Source organism: Hibiscus syriacus, unplaced genomic scaffold (genome assembly GCF_006381635.1).
Source record: "Hibiscus syriacus cultivar Baekdansim isolate YM2019G1 unplaced genomic scaffold, ASM638163v2 tig00111238_pilon, whole genome shotgun sequence".
Classification (NCBI taxonomy): Eukaryota; Viridiplantae; Streptophyta; class Magnoliopsida; order Malvales; family Malvaceae; genus Hibiscus; species Hibiscus syriacus.
In genome coordinates, this window is record NW_024063030.1 from 2,304,800 (window position 1) to 2,317,220 (window position 12,421).

Sequence of the window (12,421 nt, forward strand, 5' to 3'; positions counted from 1 at the left end):
CGAAAATTATGAGATAATTTAATATTACGATTTAATCATTGATGATAAAATAAAAAATTATGGATAAGAATAAAGTGGGATGGAGCAGTCTCTACAGCCGTCCACCAATTACAACAACAAAACTCAATTTTCATATGTAATGGGGTAAGGGAGAGGTAGGGTAGTAGGCTGTCCCAACGCCAGGTTGAGAGAGCTTTTGTGGAAGACCTCCGGCAGTCAGAAAATAAAAAATATAAATAAAAATGCAATGCATGTATAAATAAATACATAAATACATAGTTGAACAATATTCATATGTAGTCATTAATATCCTATGCGCGTCTTTAATGGGAAGTAATCCCTTCAAATAAAACCCTGCGAAAAAATCTCTGTATATAGACAGTAACATTAGACCCGACTAAATTTAAAAGAGAAAACATGAAGAGAATGATACACAGAAGCCAACGATAGCAAACTCAATTCTAAGCCTTCATAAATATCAATAACAGAAACGTATAAAAAGTAGAAGTCATGGAAATTACTACAAAGGTATTAAAAAAAGAGATATGATACACCCTATAGATGTGACCCACACTACTCGCTCCATACTTTCCTATCAGAGGATGTCCTTGGTAAGGGCTAAATCCATCAAATCAGATCTCAAGCAGTCTTCCCATTTCTGCCTTGATCGTCCTCTCCTTCTGGCACCATCGACTGTAATCGACTCTACCCTCCTGACCGCATCCGACGGTAGTCACCTAAAGACATGCCCAAACCACCGTAGTCTTCCCTCCCTAATTTTTCGAAAATGCAACTATTTAAATGTGAGAAATATTCAAAGTCCATAACCTCAAAGGGTAAATAAGTGAAAGATGAAGTTGATAGTGTAAACCCCAAGTCCACCTGAAGCGGGACCCTCGCATCTTCTCCCACCGAATTGAATCGACACCTCACTACTTCGGGTAGAATCCCCAACCGTTAAAAGGTAACATATGGCCGCTCCATTTTACTTTCCTACCAAATTCCTACCCTTTGCATTTATGTATGCCTTTTCTTTTTTCACAACCTGCAATCACAATAAGACAAGTGCAACCCCTTGCTGTAATATTACTAATTAATGCGTAAGTTTTTAATATAATTTAAGGAGATTTTTAGATAATATTTGTTTATTTTTTAGTTTATTGATAATATATATATATATTACATATGTAATTGTTTGAACTTAAATCTTTTAAAAAAGAATATTATTTTTCATAATTAAGATCATTCAATAAATTCAATTAATATATAACTTTTAATTCAATAAAAGCTAAAAGTATATATATGAATGAATCCCTATAATTAATCTTATATTCTTTAATTTAATTATTAATTCTACTTATAAAATTAAAAATATTTTAATCCTTATTTTATTGTTGTTTAAACCCAAAGGTGGATCCACTTTGGGAAGGAAGGTATTTATATGATTAGAATAAAGTATAAAGAATATGCAAACAAGTAGATGACAAAGCAAGACATTCATGCCCCTGTTGTCTCTAATCTTTGATGTTGATATGTTGCGCATACCTTTTAGGGCTTAGAACACCATGCTTACCTGTTCCTTCTCACTACATTTTAATTATTTAAACTTTGCTCTCATATTTTCTTCAACGTATTAAATAAATAAGAGGTTGGGGCATTGGGAGTCACAAAACTAAGGCATTTTTAGGGGGCATCCCACCCTATTGGAGTTCAATTGGGGCACCCTTTCCTTAATCAGTGCTTGTTGTTTGCTCCCAAAACAACATTTTTTGTACGTTTCGGTTTTTCTCTTTAATTTCAGAATGCTCTACAAGCTTTCGTACTGAAAAATAAATATTAAGATTCAATTATTAAATTTACATGAATCCATCAAGCGATTTCGATGATAAAAAGAAAATTTTATTTTCTTAAAAATTTGGATTAAGGATTCGAACAACTCCTGCAGGATATATGTACGTTATCCATAATTGATAAAGATTCTGAATATTTATACCTTACAATCATCCCATAATTTAAAAAAAATATTAAATCTACGTAAATAATCTCCAAATGCATAAACTTATTTAGGGCAAAGTTGGGGGAAAATATTTTGTGCATCCCAAAACCACTTAGGGATGCTTGTGGGCTTAGTTTGGGCCAACGCTGCAAAAATGATTGGAACTCCTGATGTGTGCAGAGTAAGAAAGTGGTGAAATCCATTGAATTTCACTTGCTATTACTGTTATAAGATTTAGACCCAAAAAAACTGCTAACCCAAATTAGGATAATGTTGATACGATCAGAGCATCTTCCTGGCCTCTTTCCTTCAACCTCTCCAACACTCGGAAACCATGTTTACAGAGCCAGTTTAACTGTCCACCGAAAACCCAACTCCAACTCCCTCATGGAATCTTGGTCTTCTTTCTTACAGGTAACTTTTGAGACGCCCTATTGTTTTGTCATGTCCGAAAATCATTTTTTTAACTCATGTATGAGAAATTAGAATTATGCAAAGAACCTGAGAGCTTTGTTCTGAGGTCGTTGACACTATATATAAACTCCATGCTTTTATTAAGTCTGGTTGCTTTGCTATTTTCATTGGAATTCCTTGTCAGCAAGAAGGATCTGAGGATCTTTTTGATCCCTTGTGTATCAATCCAGACGTCTCGTCCGGTTTAAATGGTTTGGGAAAGTTTTATAGCCTTGTTAGCACCTACATTCGAGAGTACAAAAAAGGATAATCTTCTTCAGGCCGAGGAGTTAGCAGCAAGTTGAGGAGTGGAGGGAGACAGAGTTCCAGAAATGATTATTAGTTCTGGAAGCAATAGTTTTTTTCCTGACAGGTTCAACATTGATGCCTGTTAGAACATACACCTATCTATCAAGGTGACTGGAATCTTTTAATGTGCTTACCAATACAACTAGAAAGTATTGGAGACAACACAAGCGTAATGCATAATCATACTTCATAATGTTGTTTTACTAACGAAATAAATCACACCGAGTATCTCACTCACTAGTCACCCATAACCGAACATGCAGTAAGAGCCAGGGAAAACCTCGTATGAAGGACACAGGGACAGAGTCAAGGGAGACAAGGTATAACTACCAATAGAAATGGGAGGGGTAAAATCAAAATAAAACCAAAATTTGAAGTTCTAAATAGATATTTTATTCCTATATCGTTTTAATGATAAAAAATTAGGGGGCCACATAGCTCCGTCCCGGAAGAACCTGTTGCCAAATTCATATAAAGTGACAGTTTCGAACCAGTAATGATGTCATTTGCTATATAAAGAATGATTACAGTTTGTTGACAGGTTCGTGAAAAGCAGGAGGACATACAAATAAAAACTTATGAAGTCAATATAATATGATGAAAGAACTGTTGATATGAAAAATAGTTTTCAAGAATGACCTTTGCTTTGCCCAAATTGTCCAAGCCTATCGCACAAAATGTGGATGATCGCGGACACATACCCCGCCAACTGAGTTAAAAAAATGAACCATCAATGAGCAACGATTAGCAATGCAGCCAACTGAAAGGGGTTATTCCATTTCCTTCATTTTACCTGCTCGAGAATACTTTTTCCTGTTTGTCCTTCAATAACTAGCCTGCTGTGAGACCAATCATTGCCCACGCCCCATTAATCGCCTCGATTAACAAGAATGTTCAAGGAAACACCTTTAAAAAAACATTTGATGCAAAAATCATGCCCTATGACTACGCCATCTACTCTTACCATAAAAGACTTGTAAAAACAAAATACGTGCCGCCTTGCTGGCACACCTCGAGCAAACCAATGAGAAGAACAAGAAAAAACAGAAGGGGCCTAAGTAGTAACTTGGATAGAATACCACACTTGGAAAGAGTTGACTTCGGAAGAACCACATGTGCAAGTGGGAAAATGAAAGGATAACAGAGGTTCTAGAAAATTTTGTTCAATTTAAAAGCTTCTATTAGAAATTCAACAGGCAATTGCACGCCCCGGTTTCTTAGTGGCACCATATGATATACAATAAAAAATAAGCTAGATTTTCATTAAAATAAAACCCTTTTTACCTTTATTTTCTCTTTAGCCTTAATTTGTTCCATTTGCTTGGCGGCTAACCGTTTTGCTTCCAAAGGGTCAACCATGAGACTTCATTACCTGGATCTCCTTTACTTGAAGAACTATTTGATACAAAATGGAAAAGAAAAAGACCCCATGTTCAACTACAATTTGATATAAAAACTAAAATTTACTAGCAGTAAAAGCAGTATATGTGGCATTAGCAAAAAGAGCTGATGAAGAATAAGTATTTAGTCTCTCCAAACTGCAAGCTCATTGAATAACATGGCAGCAATTGACAAAAGAAAAGGAGTATGGTTAAGGTTGCAACTCCAAGTGATTTTAATACAATAAAGAATCTCCAGCCAATAAAATACAAAGTGAACAAAATCAAGTAACAAGGCATAGTTTTAAATTAGCTGATCCTGAACTAAACTGGCAGATAATCTTTAAATAAACTAGATATTTCGAATCGCTCAAATGTCACGTGTCAGACATTGCATTCTCATTAAGCTATTGACAGCACAATCTGACCATGCCTCAATGTATATCTTTCTTTAAGAATTTTTATTCGATACCAATCACTTCTTGATTTATTGTTTACAGCCATGAGTGATTCAAAGAGACAATCCATACAGCCAGTGACAGACAACAAGATCATTTGGCCATGGATGTTTTTCATGAAGCATAATAAAAAATATATACCATTCTCACTTTAGTAAATGCTTCTTTGAAAATGGTTTTCAAAGTTTGGTAAATATTTATTTGAAAAATGTTTTTCAAAGTTTGGTAGATGTTTTTGAAAATAGGAATGGGTAAATTCACTTTAGTCATTGCACTGTAGGGTTTTTTCAAAGATTAGTCCATAAGTTTTAACTATAAATACCCTAACTCATTTAGCTTCAAAACCATCCCAAATATCATTTCTTTCTCCCAATACTAGAGAACTTTTTTGTGAGTAGTGAGTGTTTTGTAAACACCTGTAAATTTTCTCTCTTAGTAAAAGATCTGCAGCAGTCCGGAGACGTAAGCAAAATTGGCTTAACTCCGTTATCAATTTCGGGTATTATTTTTCCGCTTTTATTTCGCATTCTCACTAATATGGTTATAGGGAAATTACTTGTACTCGGTTTATTTCCCAACAACTGGCTCAGAGCTTTTGGTTGTGAATTTTGTCAATTTTTTGCGATGTTACTATTCATGTGAATAGTAAATTTCATGAATAGTAAAAATTTTGTCGGCGATACGAGCTTGTTGACGGAGGTGTTATAATACACGGTGGTTCGCAAGAATTGTCAGAAACGATCCAAACGAAATCAGATTCGAGTGGGAGCGATGGCTGCAGACGAAGGGAATGTGAAAATTGAAAAGTTCGATGGTGCGGACTTTGGCTTTTGGAAGATGCAGATCGAAGATTTTTTGTACCAGAAAAATCTATATCAACCTCTCTCAGGAAAGCAACCAGAGGGCATGAAGAATGAAGACTGAGCTTTTCTCGACAGATAAGCCCTCGGAGTTATCCGACTGACGTTATCCCGCAATGTTGCTTTCAACATAGCAAAGGAAAAGAACACTGCGGGTCTTATGGCGGCTCTCTCCAGTATGTATGAGAAGCCATCAGCCTCAAACAAAGTGCACTTGATGGGGCGATTATGCGGATGATGGAAGGGGCATCGATGACACAACACCTAAATGAACTCAACACAATCACAAACCAATTGAGTTCAGTAGAAATTGAATTCGATGATGAAGTTCGAGCTTTAATTCTCTTATCATCTCTACCAGACAGTTGGAATGCTACTGTTACAGCAGTTAGCAGCTCGTCGGGATATAGTAAATTGAAATTTGATGATGTTCAAGATCTGGTACTGAGCGAAGAAATTCGACGGAGAGAATCGGGTGAAGCATCAACCTCCTCAGCCTTACACACGGAGTCTAGAGGGAGAACTTCATAAAGAAATTCAAATCGTGGCAGATCAAAATCCAGAAGGGGCAAATCAAGAACATGAAAGAAAGATTTTACCTGTTATAATTGTGGCAAGAAGGGTCACTTTAAAAGAGATTGTCGAGCACTGAAGAAAGATACCGGTGCACAGGAATCTGCCAACATGACAGAGGAGTGATGCCATGATTCTAAGCGTCAACACTCCGATTGAATCATGGATCTTGGATTCAGGGGCATCTTTCCACTCCACCCCATGCCGAGAAATCATGGAGAACTATGTCAGTGGTGATTTTGGGAAGGTTCATCTAGCCGATGATGAAACCTTGAAGATCTTCGGAAAAGGAAACATCCGATTAAAGTTGCCAAACCAGACCACCTGGAAGCTGACAGGAGTGAGACATATTCCTGGCCTCAAAAGGAATTTGATTTCTGTAGGACAGCTTGATGGAGAAGGATATAATACAAGCTTTTCAGGTTGTGAATGGAAGATTACCAAAGGAGCACTCATCATTGCTCATGGTAAGAAAACTGGTACTCTCTATATAACCTCAAATTTAGAGAATATCATTGCAGTAGCAGATGCTGATGGAAAATCAAACCTATGGCACCAAAGACTTGGCCATATGAGCGAGAAAGGGATGAAGACACTTTTGTCAAATGGGAAGTTGCCGGATCTAAAGAATATAGATGTCAGACTATGCGAGGATTGCATCTTTGGCAAACAAAAGAAAGTCAACTTTGCAAAGATTGGTAAGACACCCAAGGCTGAAAAGTTAGAGTTGGTTCATACTGATGTATGGGGACCATCTCCAGTTCCATCTCTTGCAGGCTCATTATAATTATGTCACCTTCATCGATGATTCTACAAGGAAGTTGTGGGTTTATTTTCTGAAGAAGAAATCAGAAGTCTTTGATACCTTCAGAAAATGGAAGGCCATGGTGGAAAATGAGACTGGTCTAAAAGTCAAACGGTTAAGGTCTGACAATGGAGGAGAATACAGAAATCGTAGATTCAGAGATTTCTACGCAAACAATGGGATCAAGATGGAGACAATAGTTCCCATGACACCGTAGCAGAATGGCGTAGCAGAGCGCATGAACAGAACTATGAATGAACGTGCCAGAAGCATGAGGATACATGCCGGATTGCCCAAATTTCTATGGGCTTAAGCTATCAACACTGCAACTTACTTGATCAACCGTGGGCCCTCGGTTCCTTTGGATGGTAGAATACCAGAGGAAGTTTGGAGCAAGAAAGAAATAAACCTTTCACACTTAAGAGTGTTTGGTTGTATTTCTTATGTACACATAAACTCTGCTGAAAGAAGTAAACTTTATGCCAAGTCCAACAAATGTGTCTTTGTTGGTTATGGTGGTGATGAGTTTGGTTACCGATTTTGGGACTATGAAAATCAGAAGATCATCAGAAACAGAGATGCCATTTTCAATGAGAATGTGATGTACAAAGATAGGTCAACCATGGAATCAAGTAGCTCCAACACCGAAGCTGAAACAAAGAAATTTGTTGAGTTTGAGGATATTTCTGGAAATGATGTTCAGATCGCTCCTGAAACAGTTCAAGAAGAACCAGTCACACCAGAACTGAGACGTTTCTCCAGAATTCCTAAACCAACCCAACGTTATTCTCATTCTTTGCACTACTTGTTGTTGATTGACAATGGTGAACCAGAGTGCTATGATGAAGCAATGCAAGTGGAGGATTCAGTCAAGTGGGAGTCTTCCATGAAAGATGAGATGGACTCACTTAAGTCAAATCAGACGTGGGAATTAGCTGAATTACCACCAGGCAAAAAAGCACTCCATAACAAGTGGATTTACAGGATCAAAGAAGAGCATGATGGGAGCAAACGCTACAAAGCAAGATTGGTTGTCAAAGGCTTTCAGCAAAAAGAAGGTATTGACTACAATGAAATTTTCTCTCCAGTCGTGAAGCTATCTACAATTAGATTGGTGTTAAAAATTATAGCTGCAGAGAATTTACATCTTGAGCAGTTAGATGTGAAGACAGATTTCCTTCATGGTGATTTGGAGGAAGAAATCTATATGAGGCAGCCAGAAGGCTTCATAGAGGCAGGCAAGAAAAACCTGGTATGCAGGTTGAAGAATAGCTTGTATGGTTTAAAACAAGCTCCTAGACAGTGGTACAAGAAGTTCGATAGCTTCATGGGTAGCAATGGTTTTACCAGATGCCAAGCAGATCATTGTTGCTACATCAAGAGGTTCGACAATAACTTCATTATTTTATTGTTGTACGTTGATGACATGCTCGTTGCAGGCTCAAACATGCAAGAGATTATACACTTGAAGCAAAAATTGTCGAAGCAGTTTGCTATGAAGGATCTGGGTGCTGCAAAGCAGATTCTTGGGATGAGGATCAAGAGAGACACAAAGTCGGGGACTTTGATGTTATCACAGGCTGAGTACATCAACAAAGTACTCTCCAGGTTCAACATGCAAGATGCTAAACCAGTAAGTACACCTTTAGGTGTTCATTTTAGACTCTCCAAAGAACAATCACCAAAGACGAAGGAAGAACGTGCACACATGGTAAAAGTGTCGTATGCCTCTGCAATTGGAAGTCTGATGTATGCCATGGTATATACCAGACCCGATATTGCTCATGCAGTGGGAGCTGTTAGCAGGTACATGAATAATCCGGGCAAGGTACACTGGGAAGCAGTCAAATGGATCCTCAGATATCTGCGAGGTACCACAAACAAAACACTTTGCTTCAAAGGTAGAGATACGATATTGACAGGCTATGTAGATGCTGACTTAGCCAGAAATATTGACATCAGAATGAGCACTACAGGGTATGTCTATACTCTAGGAGGAACTGCAGTGAGTTGGGTTTCTCAACTACAGAAGATAGTCGCTCTCTCCACAACTGAAGCAGAATATGTCGCTGTTACAGAAGCTAGCAAGGAGATGGGTTGGCTCCAAAGTTTCTTGGAAGAGTTAGGCAAGAAACAAGAAAACAATGTCTTGTATTGCGATATTCAAAGTGCTATCCATCTAGCAAAGAATCCGTCTTTTCATTCCAGGACAAAGCACATACAATTGCGATATCATTTTATCCGGTCTCTTCTGGAATATGAGATTTTGAAACTTGAAAAGATCAGTGGAGCTCAAAATCCGGCAGACATGTTGACAAAGACGGTGACCACGAACAAACTGAAGTTGTGTTCAGCTTCAGTTGGCATGCAAGAATAACAAGACTAGAAATGTTACTGCATCGATCGAGGTGTGAAGACAGATTAAAATCAGTCTTCAAGTAGGAGATTGTTAAAAGTCCAAAGGTTGGCAACCAACTTTGAAAATGGTTTTCAAAGTTGGGTAAATGTTTCTTTGAAAATGGTTTTCAAAGTTTGGTAAATGTTTTTTTGAAAAATGTTTTTCAAAGTTTGGTAAAGTTTGGTAGGTGTTTGTTGAAAATAGGAATGGGTAAATTCACTTTAGTCATTGCACTGTAGGGTATTTTCAAAGATTAGTCCCTAAGTTTCAACTATAAATACCCTAGCTCATTTAGCTTCAAAACCATCCCAAAAATCATTTTTCTCCCAATACTAGAGAGCTTTTTTGTGAGCAGTGAGTGTTTTGTAAACACCTGTAAATTTTATCTCTTAGTAAAAGATCTGCAGCAGTCCGGAGACGTAAGCAAAATTGGCTGAACTCCGTTATCAATTCCAGGTATTATTTTTCAACTTTTATTTCGCATTCTCACTAATCTGGTTATAGGAAAATTAATTGTACTCGGTTTATTTCCCAACAATAATCTTTAAATAAACTAGATATTTCGAATCGCTCAAATGTCACGTGTCAGACATTGCATACTCATTAAGCTATTGACAGCACAATCTGACCATGCCTCAATGTATATCTTTCTTTAAGAATTCGATACCAATCACTTCTTGATTTATTGTTTACAGCCATGAGTGATTCAAAGAGACAATCCATGCAGCCAGTGGCAGACAACAAGATCATTTGGCCATGGATGTTTTTCATGAAGCATAATAAAAAATATATACCATTTCTGTCTGCATAAAAATGAAGTCATAACACAATGACAAGGTCACCTTTATTTTGTGCAACATGATGAAGACAGGTGCAGATTTTACCTCTAGATCAACCAATATTCATCTATACATGGAGAACTTTACTATCATGAAGCACTTAATCACCAAATCAATAATAACATACCTACAACTACAAATCTTTGACCATATTCAAAAACCAAATATACTGGCTTTATACATGAAGAAGCCTTGGTTGAAGAATACATTAGGATTGGCCAAGATTCGAAATGCTTGACCATTGGTTCTACTGGTAACTAGACTTGAATCTTGGTCTCTTCCAAATCTCCACCTGAAAATAGATAGAAATTGTAGAACTAAAATGGCCAAAAGATACAATTGGGAGCAACAATTCCTAGGTTCTAGACCTTTGAATCAACATTAGTGACAGACCAAAAAGTCCAACATCGGCCCAAACCAGCAGGAGTTATCACATAACTTGGATAACTGGGCAATCCGCAATACTGATTTTCAGTAAATAAATTCTCATAGACTAAAGGTTTAATACGTTAAATTAAAGCATTCAAGTGAGAAATCTTAGAACACCTATATGAAGCCCAAGGTATATGTTCAACATGGTATCATAGCCTGTGGCGTTTATTGGAGACAAACCAGTTAACTTACACATTTTGACTATTTCAGCAAATGGTGAAAAATAAAGTTTTCATCAGCAAAGGAACTATTAATTTCTCAAGCTAAGTCAAGAGGTCCAAGAGCATAGTCAACTAGCAACAACTTTTAGAATAAACCTGTTCCGCAGTTTCACTTTCATCTATCAACAACTCAACGGTTTTATAATAATCAAAATACAAAAGCATTCGCCATGAATTGTCAACTTTATCTCAGTAACACGAGAGTAGAATTACTAAAGGATGATTGACTTAATTCTGAAAAAAATGCAACAAAAAACGGAGCACGTGGTAATAGAGAAAATGTAGAGGGAAATTGACCTGAAGATTGGGGCAGAGCGATGACGAAATTGAAGATTAGAAGAGGAGAATTGGAGACTTCCACTGAAGAAAGGCTGTGGTTGCAGAGATGCAGACATCGCCGAGTCTTCTTTATTTCCCCGTCTTCTTCTTTATCCGTTTTAATAATTTGTGAACCTTAGCCTTCTACATATTTACTCAAATGTGTTAATATTTGGGAAACTTTACTACTGTATTTGAACTACTGCTCTACGTAGCCCATTTGGGAACAGTCCACCCCAATTTGGATTCTACTCTGCACTTCTGCTGTTCTGCAGTACTTGGGGATAAATATTAAAAGGTTGAATTTCACAACTTATCACTACACTATTTTAAAATAATTTATTTTGATATTAAATTTTTAAAAATTATAAACAAATATGAAATTTTATTATAATATTGATATTATATTATATTATCGATTATTTAAAATAAATGAAGTGATATATTAAATTAATGAGTAATATCTCATTTAATCTTTCAATTATAACTAAAATTTTATGTTAATACTTCACATATATTTCTAAAAATCTACAAAAATTTATAATATACTTTTAAAATTGTAAAAAAATTTAAATTATAAAACATCTTTTAAAAATCATAAAATGTTAATTAACCCTTTATATATCTAATTACTTATATTTTTACTCTCCTCTAATCTATAACAAGGTTTAATGATTAATACATCAACATTATTGTAAGCAATGATAGATAAATATCAACAATATTAATATAAAAATAAATATAATAATGACAACATCTTTACAATTTATGTGTGACATTTTTTAAATTGCGACATATTTGAAATTGTGAATATGTAAGAATTGAATGAGAGTTCCAACTAGGGATATATAAACATAATAACAAAAAAAACACTAACCGAAAAAATAACGTCAAATCTAATATTAAAAAAATCATAACATAAGAAAAAAATTATTGAGTATTTCTTTTAAAATATTGTTAAATAAAACAATACAAAAACTCAAATGAAAAGTTAGGAAATGAACTAACAACCGATTGGTTTAGTAGGATGAAACACTAGATTCCTTTAAACAAGGCCAATGGTTTCAGTACTGACGTTTGTGAATGAAACAAATTTGGTTAAGAGGGTCATCATTGCTTTTGCAATATCCGATCTAAATTAATCGATTAAAAAATCTGATACCAGTAATTAATTAAAAAAATAGAAAATGAGAAGAATAAGAAATTAATAAAAACGTAACAAGAATTATGATAAAATAAGACGGTCACTTGATCAAAGTACAACGATAATATCAACACAAACAAAACAGAATCGTCCATTTCATTCAATTCAATCTCCTCTCTGTCTAGTTCTTTTCTTTCCACCGCATTCAATAGCTTTGAAGGCAGTCCCGGGACACG

At 35.9% G+C, this 12,421-nt stretch overlaps 2 long non-coding RNA genes across 2 annotated transcripts; both read right to left on the reverse strand.

Moving 5' to 3' along the window:
- Positions 1-3,241: 3,241 nt before the first annotated feature.
- LOC120156820 lies at positions 3,242-4,383 on the reverse strand. The gene is made up of 2 exons (XR_005519088.1): positions 3,552-4,383; positions 3,242-3,467 (listed from the first exon to the last, which is right to left on the reverse strand). It is a non-coding gene; the product is annotated as an uncharacterized LOC120156820 (long non-coding RNA).
- A 5,506-nt stretch (positions 4,384-9,889) lies between these two features.
- Positions 9,890-11,161, reverse strand: LOC120156819. Its single transcript, XR_005519087.1, has 2 exons — positions 11,021-11,161; positions 9,890-10,362 (listed from the first exon to the last, which is right to left on the reverse strand). It is a non-coding gene; the product is annotated as an uncharacterized LOC120156819 (long non-coding RNA).
- Between the last annotated feature and the right edge of the window lie 1,260 nt (positions 11,162-12,421).